This window comes from Penaeus monodon, chromosome 28, assembly GCF_015228065.2.
Source record: "Penaeus monodon isolate SGIC_2016 chromosome 28, NSTDA_Pmon_1, whole genome shotgun sequence".
In the NCBI taxonomy this organism is placed as follows: Eukaryota; Metazoa; Arthropoda; class Malacostraca; order Decapoda; family Penaeidae; genus Penaeus; species Penaeus monodon.
Window position 1 is genome coordinate 5,579,467 of NC_051413.1, and position 983 is coordinate 5,580,449.

The following is a 983-nucleotide window of genomic DNA, read 5'->3' on the forward strand; positions in this document are numbered from 1 at the left end:
AAAGTATACTATTACCTAACTTCTTTTTCTTTGATTCTTTTGTTGACGCTCACTGACGACTTGCTATGGAGGATGTTAAATATGTTCACAAATGATACCATGTTTAATTTCCTTTACCAATTGGATTATTTTATCCAATAATTATTATTTGTATTTAAGGTCCACAACACAATAAGAAATGGACGCCGACTTAAGTAAGGTTATTTTTCCGTATTTCTATGTTCCCATATTTATGTGATTTAATTGACACTTGATGCCACTCGTTGATGAATTGTTAAGAAGATTTATAAATTACTTTCTCTGTTACCTGATCAAGTGTCCAGAAACTGTTATTTCATATTAGTTGATAATAAAATAGACAACATTTATTAACATTATTTTGATATGTATGTGTATATATGTATTTCTTTCCACACATTTCTTGATGTCACATTTCTTGATGTCTTGAAGTTTTGCACAGTTACTGACAAGTATTAGCAACAAGGCTTGCTTTTGGTTAAACAAATTGAAATTGTAAGCTTACTCAAACTATTATTTTCTTTTAAAGTCATCCCTTTTGGCAATAGAAATACAATTAGAATGTGCAAACTTGTTTCAGAATGAATTATATGAGAATACTCTTTTGGCCGAATGTATAGCAGGATTAGTAAATGGAATTCTGAATGAGATAATTAAGTGACTTTTATCTCAGTAAATAGGTTTCAGAGTGGTTTACTTCAAAAGGAATTAAGTAAGCATTTCATATTGACAGAAGTGCTGGCAGACTGTTTTTTTACATTATTACATTTTAATAGGATCGGCAAAACTATATTGATGAGAGTGTTTTTGTGTAATTGTTTTGCCTATGTAAAGCAATTGAAAAGAGGTGCAAAAGATACTCGGCTTTATTTTTGGACGAACAAAAATAGAATATGATCTGGGGCATCATCATTCACTTGGCAAGAGTGGGTTGCCAAGTGAAGGAAGCATAATCAGCTGTGGGG